This window comes from Bos mutus, chromosome 3 (genome assembly GCF_027580195.1).
Source record: "Bos mutus isolate GX-2022 chromosome 3, NWIPB_WYAK_1.1, whole genome shotgun sequence".
In the NCBI taxonomy this organism is placed as follows: Eukaryota; Metazoa; Chordata; class Mammalia; order Artiodactyla; family Bovidae; genus Bos; species Bos mutus.
This window is the reverse complement of record NC_091619.1, coordinates 70,655,341-70,672,906: the sequence shown is the minus strand read 5'-3', so window position 1 is coordinate 70,672,906 and position 17,566 is coordinate 70,655,341. Positions and strand designations below refer to the sequence as shown.

Genomic DNA, 17,566 nt, shown 5'->3' with positions numbered 1-17,566 from the left:
AACACACACACACAAACTGAATAAATAAAAGTTCCTAATAAGTATCTCAGAAATTTTCATCTTCCCAAGGAAAGCATATGAATTTGTTTATATAGCAATAAGAAAATCTAATGAATTTGAGCAATTTTTAAGATATCTATGCATTCATAAAATATTTAATTAGCTTTTCTAAAAATATTCCTCATAATTTTGTTAAAATTTCTAGAGATAAAAAATAAATATCTGTTGAATAAATTATTGAGTGACTGGTCTAGTATTTAAACTCACAGGGTAATAAAAAATCATAGATTAGTGACCTTGATAGAAGAAACAGAATCATATTTCAAATGAATATATTTATCAAATATATAATAATTTCCTTAATGCATTGTAATATTATACTTCTGGTCATTTATTAAAGGGATAAATGTATGAGCATGGGAAATAATCTCACAGAAAGGAATTCTTACTTTTCTGTTTAAAAAACATGCTAATTATTTGTCTTAAATAAATATGTTCAGGCAAAAAGAAACACAATCTAATTGTATATACATTTACATGCATTTTTGTGTTAACATGCTACTTTTATCATATATGAATAATTACCTGTGAACATTGGTTGAGAGATTAATATGAGCATGGAACTGTAAATAAAACCTAACATTTATGTTGAAGTTTAAATTGAATTTAAATAGGGGAAAAAGAGAAAGGAGAAATACAGTTTCAGGCAAAGAAGTACTTGTTAAAAAAAGAACAATAAAGAAATAATATACCATATTTCCTAGAAAAAAGTCAGATTCATTTTAATATCAGGTTTCTTTTCTTAGAAATACTCCCAATCTTCCATTCAATACTTGGGAGATGTGCACGGATATCAGAGATGACCGAATCCACTTTTTACTACTTGAGTCTGTTAATCTTAATGTGTCAACATGGCTGGACTATGGTGTCTAGCTGTTTGGTTAAAGCCAGTTCGAGTTTACTATGAAGGTACTTTTCAAGCATGATTGGAATTTAAATCAGTAGACTCAGTAAAGTAGATGAGCCATAAAGTGAGTGGACCTCATACAATTGTTTGAAAGTATTGAGAACAAAGATTGCATTTTTCCAAAGAAAGAATTCTCCTCAAGACTGCAACATTGGTGGGTACAGATCAATAGATAAACTGATGGATATACTCACACAAGATATATACATATGTACAGTATATATATATAAATATATATATACACATACACACATATATATCCCACTGATTCTATTTTTCTGGAGAACTCAGACTAATATGCTACCTTTGAATTTCAACTAATTATTTTTCTCTCTACTTAGGGAGAAGAAAATGATTTTTATATCAACATATACACAGATATCGTGACATTCAGGAAAAGAGAAATGATAGTTTGTTAAAATAAATAATTGGCAATTTAACAGTTTAATTAGGGACAATGAAACACAAATTCATACTTTCAAGTAATAAATAATCAAACCTAAAAGAAATATACAAAACAAGCCAATGAAGACTATTTTTTTGTTTGCCATTGTGTCTACAGACACAGCATGTGTGTGTGTTAGTTATTCAATCATGCGCAACTCTTTGCGATTCCATGGATGGCAGCCTGACAAGCTCCTCTGTCCATGGAATTCTCCAGGCAAGAATACTGGAGTGGACTTTGACTCCCTTCTCCAGATCTTTCTGACTCAGGGATCGAACCCAGGTCTCCTGCATTGCTGACAGATTCTTTACCGTCTGAGCCACCACGGAAGTCTTGTTTGCCATTGTGTCTACAGAAATAGCATAGACAACGTAAAACATTATTTAATAATCTTAGAATCCTGTAATACCTTCATACATTAGAAAGTTTTAATAGGAGAATGATACATTTAACTATGAAATTCCTTTCTTTTATACATTTTTATTAGGATTTTTATACTGACTATATGTACTATTTGGGGCATAATTAAAGTCTCAGCCACTGAAACACATTTAAAGTAATATGGGAAACCAAGAAGAATGTGATTTTCTCTGCCAGCAGCAATCTGCAATAGGACCGTATCTACAGAGCCTAAACAGCTCACTCCCACTGGGAAATAGCAACTTTCCCATTATGAAGATGGCATTATTTTTCAAGATGATCTGTTCCATGTACTGCTACCCAGCATGCTATCCATAACTCTCCAGATAAATTGAAGGGACTAAAAGATTGATGAACTCATGAATTATTTTCTTGTAGGGAACCCCAGCAGAATTCACCAGAGGATTTCTTATGCCTATGTGAAGATCCTTTGGCAAAATAGAAAAAAGTATGGAAAGAGTAATGAGACATTAAAATTGACTCCTATTTACTAGAAATTCTCTTGTGAATGTATACAAGAAAGAGTAGCCTAGGAACATATTTTAACTTGCAAGGTCGTACTGTATCTTAAAAGGGGCATATTATGCTGACCACTATGTCTTTTCTTTATCAGTTTCACATTGATTTTTTCTGAAGCAAGAGATTGTTTTAAACAAAATAAGCTTTGTGCAGTATGCAGATCTTATTTGTCCTATGAATTACATGTCATAAAAATCAGATTAGCAATCTATTAATACACAATTGCAAACTATCTATTTTACAAAAATATATTTTCAAAAACAACACAATAAAAGACAAAATATATACTATTTATATATTTAATTATATCCTTACAATGAAACATTTCTCTCATAATATTTCTTCAAAACAATTTTCCTTTGTACTAAAGGATACAGTCCAGGAAAACATTAAATTTCTTCCTCAAAAAGATGACTGACTATAGAAAAGAGTTTTATTTATAAAAATTTCAGCACATTATTATTTCTTTTTTTTATTTTGCAGACATCATGATATTTTGGCTACAAATAATTGACTATATAAAAGCACATTTTCACATTAGGCATATTTTATTTAAATCCATTTCTGAATTTTTACATAAAAATATGTACAATCTAGCCTCCTTAGGTTTTGTCCGTGAATTTATTAAAAAATCTTGTTACCACTGTGGTCTTACACCAAGGTTATCTCAGGGCTCAAAAACCACTTCAAACATTAGTGTACCAAGCCCTACTACCATGATTTGAATTTGATAAACTCCAGTCTTACTTAGAATTCTAATTTATATCTGTAACACGTTTGTTGATTTTTCTTCCACAATTAAGAATTAAGTTCTCTTACTTTACAATTCCTATGTAGAGTGGTCTGTATAGTTTATACATTTTCTTGTTGTTCAGTCATTAAGTCATGTCTGATTCTTTGTGATCCCATGGACTGCAGCACTCCAGGCTTCCATGTCCTTCACTATCTCCCAGAGTTAGCTTAAAATCATGGCCACTGTGTACGTGATGCCACCGAACCATCTCATCTCATCCAATCATCTAATCCTTTATACATTTATCTTAAAAAATTTTTTTTCAGACAGGAGGCACTGTTGTGTGTGAGAGAGAGAGAAGGCAAGGGAGGACAGTTTTTAATAAAGAAACTATTTCTTTAGGCATTCCAGATTAATCGGGATTAGGGCTCATTTGAGGGTATAAAGATATAGCTCCATAAATAGTATATGATCTATATGATATAGTATACAGATTTATAGATCTAGTAGTATATGCTATTTCCTCCTACCACCCAGTTCAGACCTCTGATTACAAAATGGTCACATTTAAGACAAGGTGGCATTTTCTAAGACTAGAATGTAATTAAATTGCTAAGGGACACTGAAATGGTGATGCCTACTGAAGAGGGATACACATTAGCAGGTTGTTTTATTGTTGCTATTGGATTTATTTGATGTTTTCATTAAAGAACCTTTTACCTCAAGCAATAGCTTGACAAGTGTAAATACTATAGAAATTTCATGTAGTTGGGTGAGTTGGCTCATATAGGTCCAAAAATGAGGTGCTTTTTTCAAATCATCTGATAATGTAGGGGCAGAATTTATACTGAATTCATTGGACAGTGTTATTTAAGATATCGAGTTATAATTCATTCATTATTTCTTCCTCATTGTTGATAAAGCATCTTTAATAGTAGAATTTAATTCTATCTCTTTTGAAAATTCTTTAAGAATGGAAAAGTTCATGTTGGGATGCTTTGTGCACTCTCTAGGAAATCCTTCCATCTCATTAGGCTAGATGCCCAGAAGTTTAGGCATAAAGTAATACAATGAATTTCAGATCAAGTCACAGAATCAGGATACTTTTATGGAGTGACAATAAGCCTGAACAGGATTAAATAATAAATCAACACTCATCTTCACTTCAGGCTTCCCTGGTGGTTCAGATGGTAAAGAATCCGCCTGCAATGCAGGAGACCCATGCTCCATTCTGGGTCAGGAAGATCCCCTGGAGGAGGGCATGGCAACTCCTGTATTCTTGCCTAGAAAATCCCATGAACAGAGGAGCCTGGCAGGTTACAGTCCATGGGATCTCAAGGAGTCGTACACTACCGAGTGACTAAGCACACATGCACGCATCTTCACTTCAATATAGAATTCTTTCTGCCATATCTTGGGACACAGCTAAGTATGAGTCTTCTCCAATCAATTACAGAAGAGAGCATGGAGATATAGAAAAACAAGCCAGGAATAAGTGTTATATAGGAAGTACTCATACAGGAACAAATAAGTGTTCACATAGGAGGAGCTAAGAACATTTATGTTGCAGTAATGAAGATGATAAAGTGTAACAGATTTTTAAGTCATTCCTAAGAAGATATAAGAAAAAAGGTACAGGAAAAGTTTAATCCAATACATACATTTTTAATCAAAATCTATAAAAATATTTATTGGATATCAGGATACTGGTAACAGAGTCAATAATAATCCAAAAAATCATAATGAATGTGCACCAAGTCTAGATATTGAAGTGGAAATTTCAAGAAATTGGGACTTGTCTTGGATACATTGTTGGAAGAAAAAGGAATCAACAAAGAGAAACAGCTGAAGTTGAGACAGGTATTAATGTACTCTATCTCACATATGATGCTTAAAATTTGCTCATTTAAGAATGCCTACTATGATTATCAAAATACACATTAATTTTAAAACATTAATCTTTCATGGAAATATAATGAATATTTATTACTTTTTCTGAAAATTAAATAATAGCTTAAAATCATATGAAGAACAATCTGGAAGTTTGTATTTTGAATTTTATATGGTAATCACACAATAACATGATCTGCAATAAGCAAAGTTAAGTTATTTGACCCACTCTTAAATATAAATAACAGAAATCGTAATGTTATCACTAGGAAATATATATTGCATAAAACAATACACAGCATTTGCTTTGTTTACACCTAAACTATCACCAAAACATTAAGGCTTGGTAGCTTGCAGTTTAGGTTAACAATTGAGCAGGCATTATACCTACTGAGTAGATTTTCACCTTTCCCACTGAAGAGTGTTCACCAGATGATAATTAGTATCTGCTAAGTGCTCTTCAGATTAACATGATATCATCAAGAAATACCAGAAAAGTGTTAACACAATGCTCATCCAGCTGAACATTCCAAACAAGTCCGTCTTCATTGCCATTTACTGTAAATTTTAACACTTCACCAGCCAGCCAGATCCTTTCCCTTTACCCCCTCTCAACAGTAGAGAACACAAATTTGTCTTTTGTTTATGTAAATTATCTAGTTTAAATCGATGAGGAGCTAGAAAATATACATTTAACATTAAAATTGAATTAAATTACTCTAACAATTTAACTTCAATACTTCATTATATATATCAAACACAATTTGCTTCCTAACATTTATTTCATTACTGCAGTTCACAGAAGGAAAAGAAATTAAATGATTTAAAATGCATATAAAAATTAGAATATATATTCTGTGTGTAAACAAAATTGTTAGTTTTATCTACTGTTTTAATCAAATTTTGAATAGAGATATAATACAACTGAAATATGACATTTGAATCTATACTAAAGGATAAATAAAACAAAACGGAAACATGCACAAATGGCATTGAAACATGTAAAATATCATGTATGAAACGAGATGCCAGTCCAGGTTCGATGCACGATACTGGATGCTTGGGGCTAGTGCACTGGGACGACCCAGAGGGATGGTATGGGGAGGGAGGGAGGAGGGAGGGTTCAGGATGGGGAACACATGTATACCTGTGGCGGATTCATTTTGATATTTAGCAAAACTAATACAATTATGTAAAGTTTAAAAATAAAATAAAATTTAAAAAAAAATCCAGGTAACAAAGCAGTTAACAAAATACATTCTAGAATTATTTTGCCCACTAAGGATATTTGACAATACATAGAGACCTTTTTCCGGAGAAGGCGATGGCACCCCACTCCAGTACTCTTGCCTGGAAAATCCCATGGATGGAGGGGCCTGGTGGGCTGCAGTCCACGGGGTCGCTAGGAGTCGTACACGACTGAGAGACTTCACTTTCACTTTTCACTTTCATGCATTAGAGAAGGAAATGGCAACCCACTGAAGTGTTCTTGCCTGGAGAATCCCAGGGACGGGGGAGCCTGGTAGGCTGCCGTCTATGGGGTCTCACGGAGTCAGACACGATTGAAGCAACTTAGCAGCAGCAGCAGCAGCAGAGACCTTTTCGGTTGTTGTAACTCAGGGGGTTACTAGTGTGTGCTACTGGTACAAGTGGACAGAGGTCTAGGATATGCTAAACATCTTCAACATACAGGCCAGCCTCCACAATAAAGAACTAACTAGACCAAAACATCATCAGTGCCTAGACTGAGGAATTCACGTGGGTTTCAACATTCACTGACCCCCACCCCCACCCCCAGGACCACTGTTGTTATCAATATTATCAAGAAAAAGGAGAGTACACAAAGGAAAAAGAGATAAGTAAGTCGCTCACTCAATCATGTCCAACTATTTGCAACCCTATGGATGGTAGACTGCGAGGCTCCTCTGTCCATGGGATTTTCCATGCAAGAATACTGGAGAGGATTGCCATTTCCTACTTCAGAGGATCTTCTCAACCCAGGGACTGAACCCATATATCTTGAATCTGCTGCTTGGGCAGGTAGATTCTTTACCACTAGTGCCACCTGGGTAGCCCACCCCACCCTCCCCCCCCCAAAAAAAGACTATTTTCACATAAATAAGCCATTGGCATTTATGAAATAAAATTAGTAATTACCATTAAGTCCACAGGGTATTATGATAGAAGTACTATATGTACCATAAGTTTGTAATGAATGTAATACAAATATATAGAATCTAAGTAATTTGTTATTTTGTAACTCCACCTTAAAAGAAAAGAATAATGAATACTGAGAAAACAGCCTATAATTGGAAAAAAATCTATTAAATTCTAAAAGTACTAACATTTTTGTGCATTAAAATGAACCCTTCACTTTTTAGTTTCATAGAACAAAAAGATGCAGGATATCTCATTTTAGTTTGTTTAGTTTATAGCTACATGACCTTGGTAATTTGATTTCTTTTATAATTGTCCTCACATTGAGCCTTTCTGAGGATCACAAGAAACAAAGAGAAAATTATGCAAGTTCTTTTAAAAATGTATCTCCAAAAAAAAATGTATCTCCATATAAAATATGAAAATATTTTTCTGCTGACATCCAAGATCTTTATCATTATATATTTTTATAGTTTGTGTTTTCCTGTTTTAAATCATGTGATCTGAACAATGACAAGACTACATATGTATATAAATGGTTTATGACTATACCTAAGCAAGCCAAAGTTTGCAGTGTAGGATATGCCAAAATTTACCATGTATATGAGATCAGCAATTGAAAACTGTATTAAAAACAAAAAGCAATGAATAGTAATCAGTTCAATTCAATTTAATTCAATGCAGTATACTTAATTAAGGCAGTATGCTAGGTGCTAAGGATACAACAGGGAAAAAGCCAGCTTCCTAAAGAAATGGTTAACAGATGAGGATGAAGTAGTTATGAGTCTAGACAGAGCATTAGAGTCCTCTCCATACTACTATTCTCTCCTCTTTCCCTTTTATACATTGACATATGCTATTTGTTCCTCAAATCCCTTTTTTTTTTCTTATACACACTCAGTCACATTGTGACTGACTGTGATAACTGAAGACATGCTTCATGACTCATCAAAGAATCAACAAACCATGGTAGTGGATTCTAGTATTTAAAGGCTGTCTCTCAAAACCAAAGGGAGAGTTTTATCTCATCTGTAATGAGAGGAGAAAATGTTATTTTTTATTATATTCCACAGCAACACAGAAAAGTTTTCCAACATATCAAACTTAGCATATAAAGGAAGTTTATACACAGAAAGAATACTTCTCTTTGTAGTCTTCTAAAGAGTAAGTATCCTGTTTAATTGATACTTACAAGAACACAGTCATGGGTAAGCCAAATAAATGTCCATTGATAATAATGAGATGCAAATAAAACTTTTATTCTTGTATGTGGTTTTTCCCTTAGGCAAAACTGCAGGGGGGGAGACAAAACCACAGACAAGAATAGCATTGCCTGCAATGCGGGAGACCCAGGTTCGACTCCTGGGTTCGGAAGATGCCCTGGAGAAGGAAATGGTAACTCACTCCAGTATTCTTACCTGGAGAATTCCATGAACGGAGGAGCCTACTGGGCTACAGTCCAAAATGTCACAAAGAGTCAGACAGGACTGAAGGACTTCACTGTATGTGATTTTTTTCTTAGGCAAGATTGCAAAGCAAGTAAAGTTTATCTTTTCTCAGAGGGGTCACCTCTTTTGTTGTTCTTACTCTTCAGTTCTTAGTAGTTAGTAATTGTTTGAATTTTTACCTTGTGATTTTTGCATCTGTAGATTTGTCATTTAAGATGATTTTCTAAAATAGCTACTTATAAAGTTAAAGCAATAAGAGAAATAATAACAAATTTCATCAGTGGCTTACTACATCCTTCACTGCATCAAGTGCTTTATGTAATTTCCTCTTTTATACTCAGAGAAATTCTGTGAATTATAGATTAACCCCCACTCTATAGATGGGCTTCCCTGATGGCTCATTTGGTAAAGAATCTGCTTGCAAAGTGGGAGACCTGGGTTCAAACCCTGGAGAAGGGAACTACCCTCTCCAGTATTCTGGCCGGGAGAATTCCAGGGACTGTAAAGTCCATGGGGTTGGAGAGGGACTTTCACTTTCACTTTATAGATAACATGGCTTTGAAATGTTAAGTGAACTGCTGGAATACACAACCAGGAAGTAAATAGATGGCTATGGAAACATATAACTTTTTCTTTACTACCATTTTACAGGTTTACTAGTTATCATTTAAATCCACAACCAATGTGGAAACTAGTATTGTGATTCTGCCACCTAAGATAATGTGCTTTTAAAAACATTCTAAGTTTGATCACTTTTTAAGATAAAATTCAATAGGCAACTCTTCTAATGTACATGTTTCTCGAACGTTATACACAGTAGTGATCTGAAGAGTGTATGTGTGTGTGCTCAGTCACACTCATAGAGTCAGTGTCTGACTCTTTGCAGTGCTATGAACTGTAGCCTGTCAGGCTCCTCTGTCCATAGGATTCTCCAGGCAAGAATACTGGAATGGTTCTCCAGGGGATCTTCCTGACTCAGGGATTCAATCTGTATCTCCTATCTCCTGCATCAGCAGGCTGGATTCTTTTACCTTTGAGCCACCTGGGAAGCCCCAATCTGAAGAGGCACTTAGGGAAAAAAAAAAAAAAAATTCCAAGATAAAATGTTTTTGATAAAGCTACATATTTGGTAAAATAAACATTTTAACATCATCATGTTAATGAACAACATCATCATGTCAAATATTGAGAAGTCCTACAATTTAAAAATCTTTCTAAAATTATTTTTTTTACAACAAAACAGCAAATATGACTGCTGCTTAAGTTCCACACTATCTTTCTTGTATCCCATTTGCTATTGTTCAGTTTCTCAGTCATGTTTGACTCTTTGAGACCCCATGGACTGTAGCACTCCAGGCTTCCCTGTCCTTCCCATAAGGCTCTAATTAAGATGCTTATACATTCAGTTTCTTGTTCCTCAAAGTGGAATGAGAATTTACAGACATTTATGAAGCATTCTGAATATAGAATACATCTAGATTTTAATTGTCTACAAACCTATTACTTACTCCACCTATATCTATTTTTACCAATAGTCTTTATTGAGTATTTTCAAAAAATATTTCATATTTTAACTCTGCTAATCTCAGAATTAAACTCACAGGAAGAAACTTCCATGTATGCTTGGGGCTAGTGCACTGGGACGACCCAGAGGGATGGTATGGGGAGGGAGGAGGGAGGAAGGTTCAGGATGGGGAACACATGTATACCTGTGGTGGATTCATTTTGATATTTGGCAAAACTAATACAATTATGTAAAGTTTAAAAATTAAATAAAATTAAAAAAAAAAGAAACTTCCATGTATATATTAAAGAGAAGGTGCATGCTACTGACACCAGTTAGAATTTTTTTGAAGAAATAAAGTGTTGATCAAACACAGGTCAGCTGAAATAGTTTATTTTGTAGTAATAATGTATAGATCAGTTTTCCCCATAACACCACTGGAGGAATGCTGATCAGAGTGATCAGTCCTTCATTTTACTATTGGAAGTTACCTATACAAATTGGATGTTTATTTCTCCAAAAGAAATGTTCCTTTTTTATGTGTAAGTAGTTTGCTGGGTTTTTTTTCCTAACTAATAAGTAAGGGAAAATCCACTGTCAAAGTTAAATATATGCTTAATAAAAACAACTTTAAATCGTATACATTTTTTAAGCTTGTGATGCTTCTATCTAGTCAAAACAAAACAAACAAAAAAGACAAAGAACAAACACTTGTAGAATATGATGTTCTCTTTACTTGAATAGTTTGTTTTATCTTTCTCAAACTACTGCTACACAACCACTTCTTTCTGTAAAGTATTATCTTCTTCTGACCTCCTTCTCTCTAATTGAAGCGGTATCTCCATTGTGCAATTGGCTAAAGAATAGCATTAAAAGTAATTTATCATTTCCTGTTGCCTTCTTCTTTTGGGGTACAGACTGAAGGAAAGAAGGCATCAAACTGAAAACAAAGAGAGAGAGAATGATAATGACAATAGTGTAATACTGGGAAAAGATTAGGTCATTTCACTTCATTATTTTTTCCTAATTTTTCTTTTCTTCATATGATTTTATTTCTTCTTAGAAGTGTCCATTACTTACTCCGCACATATTTTCTTTCAGTGGGAACAGGTAAAAACTAATGGGGAATAGATCAAAATAGGAAATAGTAGTCTCTGGATTAGAGACATTACTCAGTCAGTTATGAAAGGTACATTCAATGTGGAGGCCAAAATGTTCTAGAGTCCCTTTAAATCAAAATAAAATTTGTATCATTGAGTAATTTATATCTATGCAATTAATAAGAAGAAGAAAGTATACTGAACAAGAATTCAGACTGAATTTCTGCCCGTTTTGATATTTCAAAGAAACAATTATCATTCATAACCAAAAAGAAGTTTTAAACATCTAAACCAGTGTTTATTCATTTGTAAAATTGGAATTTTAACAATTGTCCTACTTCCTTAATAAATGTTTCAATATTTAAATAAGAAAACATATGTGCAATATTTTAATATATAATTATTATTTTGTAATAGGAAATAAATGTGTAAATTTTAATTCAAAATTTATAATATATATTCATAATCATACTTTGACTTCTCATTTAATGAATTTTGTTATTAAATAACCAGAAACTCTATATTGAAGGCTTTTGAATGTGTAAAAATTAATACTAAAATAATTAAATATATTTTAACAATGATGACATATTTGTTATTTTATTTTATTTAACCAAATACCAGAATTCTTATTTTTAGGTAGTGTTACTTGAAAAACTAACACACTGATTAATTCCTGAGATGATCTTTGGTGAGGTTATATTCCATCCATTTTATTGTATCATTATAATGCTGCTACTGCTACTGCTAAGTTACTTCAGTCGTGTCTGACTCTGTGTGACCCCATAGAAGGCAGCCCACCAGGCTCCCCCGTCCCTGGGATTCTCCAGGCAAGAACACTGGAGTGGGTTGCCATTTCCTTCTCCAATGCATGAAAGTGAAAAGTCAAAGTGAAGTCGCTCAGTCGTGTCTGACTCTTAGCAACCCCATGGACTGCAGCCTACTAGGCTCCTCCATCCATGGGATTTTCCAGGCAAGAGCTGGGAGTACAACAGTAATATTAAGATTGAAGGTAGGAGGAGAAGAGGACAACAGAGGATGAGATGGTTGGAGGGCATCACTGACTCGATGGACATGAGTTTAAGCAAGTTCCAAGTTGGTGATGGACAGGGAAGCCTGGCATGCTGCAGTCCATGGAGTTGCAAAGAGTCGGACACAACTGAGCAACTGAACTAAACTGAACAGTAATATTTATAAGGCAAACATGTTCCCCTGTCTCACAAAATTTCTGGTGATTTATATAACAGTAAAATGAGCACTAAGTAACAGAGATGTGGATACATATCCACCTTAACCTATACTCCAAGAGGGACTTGTATATAAAATATGTTAATTAGTATAAACTGTGATAAATTCACAAATTAAAAATGCATATGTATCTCATAAGTAGATATATCCAAAAACCAAACATGCAAAAGACTCTATTATGACAAACTAGTTTTTTATAGATTGATTTACTTATTTCACAAATATTTTTCCACTCACCAAGCCACTCAGTGCCCCAGATAATACAAGGGCAAGTAAGGTAAAAATTCTTTCTTTTCAAGATCTATAGTGGGATAGAGGTATCTTATATGCATAAAAATAACTAAAATGCAAAGAAAGAACTGCTTACATTCCCCAAACATATTTTATTAAGTTCAACAATAATGCAAAATAATTATGTGGTCTTACAAAATTGTGAAGTAAGTAAATCTGTAAATATGTACATGTATATAGGTATTTGGGTATATAAAGATGAAGATATATATACCTCCATGTGTTTAAATTTTGTTTTTTAATTTCAAGCAATTAATAAAGAATTACTGAAAAAAACAGCATTGAGTTACATTTAGAAAATGAATAGAACTTGGAAATTATTGAAAAGCCATTTTGGAAAATCAACTGATGAGGAAAAGAAAGCAACATAAAAGATGAGACTATAGCAAGAAGACCTACCTGAAACAAAGAATAAGTAATGAAATAAGTCCCTAAAGTATGCTGGAGCATATAGAAGTAAGCACATTACCAGAGGATCTTCATTTTGGCTGCTGTCAGCTAATCCCCTAAATTAATGAAAGTCTATTGTTAATGATATTTATAAAAATTATAATAGCTAAAATATATTGTTTACTTTGTATCAGGAATGATGCCAAGGAGTTTGCAAATCTTATCTCATAACCTGTAAGTTGAACATTATCATTAAATAATTTTATTGAGCAGTAACTAATCTTAATCAGTTTCCTGATCCAGTTTTTTTAATGATTCAAAGAAGTATGGCACTGTTTTTAAGATTCCAACCTAAATGCACATATGTGTATGTGTGTGTGTGTGTGTGTGTGTAGTTGCTGGGTGTGGTCTGATTCTTTGGAATCCCAGGGACTATAGTCCATCAGGGTCCTCTGTCCATGTGATTTCCCAGGAAAGAATACTGGAGTGGGTTGCCATTTACCCCTCCAGGAGATCTTCCTGACCCAGGTATAGAGCTAGTGAACTCCTGTTTCCTGTATCTTCTGCATTGCAGGTGGGTTCTTTACCTACTGAGCTGTCAGTGAAGCCCAAGTGCACATGTATTTGCAGCTGGAAGTGAAAAAAAAAAAAAGATGATGAGGATATTAAAAAGGTTTAGAGATATTTGAAAATTTTCTCTTCTTGTATACAGCAGAAGAAAACTGAATCGAGATTTTAATGTCATTTCAGTCTCAGGTGTGTCCGACTCTTTGTGACCCCATGGACTACAGTACACCAGGCCTCCCTGTCCATCACCAACTCCTCGAGCTTGCTCAAACTCATGTCCATCCAGTCGGTGATGCCATCCAACCATCTCATCCTCTGTTGTCCCCTTCTTCCCCACCTTCAATCTTTCCCAGTGTCAGTGTCTTTCCAATGAGTCAGTTCACATCAGGTGGCCAAAGGATTGGAGTTTCAGCTTCAGCATCAGTCCTTCTAATGAATATTCAGGACTGATTTCCTTTAGGACTGACTGTTTTGATCTCCTTGCAGTTCAAGGGACTCTCTCAAGAGTCTTCTCCAACACCACAGTTCAAAAGCATCAGTTCTTTGGCACTCAGCTTTCTTTATAGTCCAACTCTCACATCCATACATGACTACTGGAAAAACCATAGCTTTGACTAGAGAGACCTTTGTTGGCAAAGTAATGTCTCTGCTTTTTAATATCCTGGAAGTCCCTTGATTTTAATGCAAATGAATAAAATTAACAATAATTTACACATTAGTGATTTCCCCATATAAAATCATGCAAATTGTATGCTATGTGAAGCCAGGTGATATAGAAAAGACTAGATATTGTCTGCCAGAAATCAAGTGATTGTACATGTCAAATATGATGAGATTTTTTTAGAATGCCCAAGAAGTCAGAAAATCAGCTCATCAATTATTGAGATTAGAGAGAAGTGTCATACTTTCCATTGGGGGTAGAAAGTTCAAATTAATTCATAAAATTAAGTGGCTAAAGCATGGAAGTGCTATTTCAATGAAGAATTATTTGCAGAAGAATATCAAATATTGTTTGTTCTATGGATCAAACAGAGGAACAGGTGATAATTACCAAGTGTTCCTTACATAAACTACTATTCCAACCAAGAAAAATGATTAATTCAAGTATACTGAGAAGAGTGTAGGATTTTAGAAGAAACATTTAATGATGACAAGATGGTTTTGATGCCTGCAAAAGCAACTGTCAGGAAGAAAATACATTTCTCATGAACATTCAGAATATGTCAAAAACTGACAATAAATTTAGGGGAAAATCCATGTAAAATAGTATTAAAGAGAGGAGAGTATGAAGGCAAAGCATCTCAAATGAAGGAAAAAATGAGTGAGAAATAGAAACAAGATGAACGATAGTCATCACACATTCTAAGTCTACTTTTTCAAGGCATCAAAAGGCTGCCTTGAATTAAAAGTAGGTGAGCCTCAGGAGGTATTAAGTAACAAACAGAACACCAGAAACATAATATAACATGCAACAATTTCTTTAACTAGATAGTCCTGGCCATAAGTTACAGCTATAATGTTAAAGGAAGGGTGAGAAAGATAGAAAGAAAAGACACTGACCTTGAGCCCCAACTGTGTGCTAAATACTGTTCTGGGCACATTCCAATGAATTATTACCAGGATTCAGAAATATATAGGAGTAGCTGTAAGCATTTCTATTTTACAGACAAGAAAACTGAGTCTCATAAAACCCAAATAACATCCCTGTGACCATAGAACTAATAGTTGGTGAAGTAAAAAGTCAAACATAACTTGTTTACACAACACTATTTGAGGATACAGACTGAACTACAAGGTAAATTCAATAGCCAAGACCTTATCTCTTATATCACTGTATTCTCAAAGAAAGTATCTAGCATAAGCCAAGGACTCAATAAATAAATGTTGAAAAACTGGTGAATGAATGTCTGAAAAAGAACATGTTTCTATAGGGAAAAAAACAAAATGAATGGATAAAACACAAAAGAAATTCCTGAAAGAAAAAAGGAAAATGAAAAAAATCAAGTATCCTAGAATTTAGTAAACATATTCTATACAAATAGCAAAATACAAAGTTCTTGAAGAATTTGCAACAATAGAAGTGAATGACTGTTATGTAAGACAGTTATAGTCTTTTGCAAAGGCAAAATAGATAAGAATATACTGTAATGTGAAATTTATAAAATAAATAAAATGTAGAAGAATACAGAAATCACAGGAGAAGGAAGGAGGAGTTAGAATTGGGTTATAGAGGGTTGAAAATTTTCTTGAATGATATGAGATAAAAACAGGACTTTATATTGGGAGAACTTTAGATAGCCGAAAAACAAATCATCATAAAATACACTATCCTCTTAGGATAAAATCTATCGAAAATGGATATGTAAACACATCTAAGAAGATTCTTAAATAACACAGCATTAGATAAAAAAAAGTTTTCATTCAATTAAGCTATAAACTCTATATACTTCTACCAGCCATCAGAAAAAGGCAAACTATCTAATTCCAATGTTTCACTTTATTCAACTGTAATTAAACATAAAACTTTATAACATATTACTGACATGTTTAATGAATTTGGTATAAGTGCATCTTTTATTCATCCCTAATTTTTTTTTTTATCTTCCCATCTATCTTGGGAAATAACAGTGCTCAACACTCTAGGCTGCCTAATACTTTTCAAAGGAGGGTTATAATTCAACTTGATTCAGCTGTTTAGTTATACCAGAATTAGCATTCAAAAGATTAATTTGGTGATGTCGAATACTATAGCAAGTAACAGCTTCTTTTTCTTTCTGTTAAGGAGTACAGTATACAAAAAGCTTCAAGAAATACTATGGTTTTTTAAAAAATAAGCAAGGGCTTTGGTGACACACATGTCTAGAATCAAACCCTGGTTATGCGATTTACTAGCTGTGTTAAAGCTCAGAAAGATATTCATCTTCTTTGAGTTGGTTTCTCCACTTACAAAGGAGAAAAATTTAGGTTGTTGCAAGGATCCAAGGATGTAACAAATGTATAATGCTTAACTACAGATGACATTCAAAGGCTGTTCATTTTTTTTTCTTGTATTATCAATACCTTGTAATCATTATGGATAAAACCATTTGGGGATGAGAGGGTTTTTTTTTTTTTTCCCAGAATATTTACAGTTTTAAGAATTGACTATTTTCCAACTACTAGTTCCCTTCTCCAGGGGATCTTTCTGACTCAGGGATCAAATCTGAGTCTCCCACATTGCAGGCAGATTCTTTACCATCTGTGCCACCAAGGAAGCCCTCTAAATAGTTAGAACTATATGATATACTCTAATACTCTCATCTAAAATAATGTAACAGTCTTCATCAAATACATAACACACATTCTTGATTATTTTAAAATGATTGTTAACTTAGTTACTAAAATGCAGGTGGTCCTTAATGATGTTTAATAAGCATTAAAGCCTAGTAAGCAATAAATTTATCAACTGTTTTTATGTTTTCTTAGGGACAGACACACAATAATCAAGTCATGAGGCTTGGAATAAAAGTCCTAGATTTGAATTCTGATTCAGTCACTACCTGTTCTACCTGAGGCAAGTTACATTACATTTTTAAGCCTGAATTTACTTAGCAATAAAGCTGGAAAAGCAATACCTTATCACATATTGTTGTGAAACTATGTCATATATAGTAGGTACTCAATACGTGTTAGTTGAATCTGAATCATGGTGTTGATGGCTTCGTCATGATTATGAACTTAAATCTTGTTGTTATGCATTTGGCAAATGTGCAGAATTTGAGCAAGCATTCATAATTCCTGAGCTTCTACTGAACATATTGTCTATGAATAAAAATAGCAATACAGACAGAGTGTTCTTGCCCATAGACTACATCTGAACTGCACTGCCTTCAGCATAACATACAGAT

At 33.8% G+C, this 17,566-nt stretch overlaps 1 protein-coding gene and 1 pseudogene across 1 annotated transcript in view; both read right to left on the bottom strand.

The window, feature by feature from the left end:
- Nucleotides 1-17,566, bottom strand: part of NEGR1 (neuronal growth regulator 1) — a 1,046,409-nt gene that overhangs the window by 1,017,274 nt on the left and 11,569 nt on the right. The gene's annotated exons all lie outside the window — the stretch shown is intronic.
- LOC102264872 (baculoviral IAP repeat-containing protein 2-like) overlaps nt 1-17,566 on the bottom strand; it is a 45,847-nt pseudogene that overhangs the window by 28,158 nt on the left and 123 nt on the right.